This window comes from Pteropus medius, unplaced genomic scaffold (assembly GCF_902729225.1).
Source record: "Pteropus medius unplaced genomic scaffold, Ma_sr-lr_union100, whole genome shotgun sequence".
NCBI lineage: Eukaryota > Metazoa > Chordata > Mammalia > Chiroptera > Pteropodidae > Pteropus > Pteropus medius.
The window spans coordinates 1,172,979-1,173,758 of record NW_024341893.1 but is presented as its reverse complement, the minus strand read 5'-3'; positions in this window follow the sequence as shown (position 1 = coordinate 1,173,758).

Below are 780 nucleotides of genomic sequence, written 5' to 3'. Positions count from 1 at the left end.
AACTGGAGCGGGCGGGGCAGGGCTGGGGAGATGGGGGATGGGGGATGGGTACGCATGTGCAGAACTGGGCCAGACTGGTGGAGATGGGGTCGGGGGTCCGGGTCACACAGGGGGGCTGGAATGCTGGGGAGGGGGCAGAGGGGAAGGGACTGCTACCGGTAGGATGGAATTCTGGGAGATCTAGGGTTGGAGTGAATTGAGGTCACTAAGACCAAAACAGAAGGCTGGAGGATGGAGTAGAGTGATGAGGTCCCTGAGCGCAGGGCGGAATGTTCGGGACACAGGGAATCAGGTAGCAGAAACGGGTTACTGAAAGCGGGATGGAACGCTGGGGGTGAGGTTGCCAAAGGCAACTTCCGACAGTGCGCCCCCAAACCACTCGTGCTGAGAGCCAGCTGCGTTAAGAGCCCGCGCTCCGGAGCCCCGTCTCACGGGCTCCGAACTCCATCACACCCGAGCTGTGCAGCTGAATCACTCGGTTGCTCATTTTCCTAGTCTGTGATACGGAGCTGCTAATCACAGTGGCAGCACACGGAAGAATGCTGTGAGGCTCCCGTGAGTTAATCTATGCAAAGCGCTTAGCACGCAGTGAGGCTCAGAGAGCGTTGGCTGCTCTGTAGTGATTGTTATTTTTGTTTGCTCTCCAGCATCTGGATATCCGCCCCCTTGAAGACCTTCCTACCATCCTGCCTCCCTCTCGGCGACCCTGCCCGATCCCCCTCCAGCGTCCCAGCTCCTCCCACTGTCCCTGACGGACTCTGATCTCCTCCAGCAGCTCCC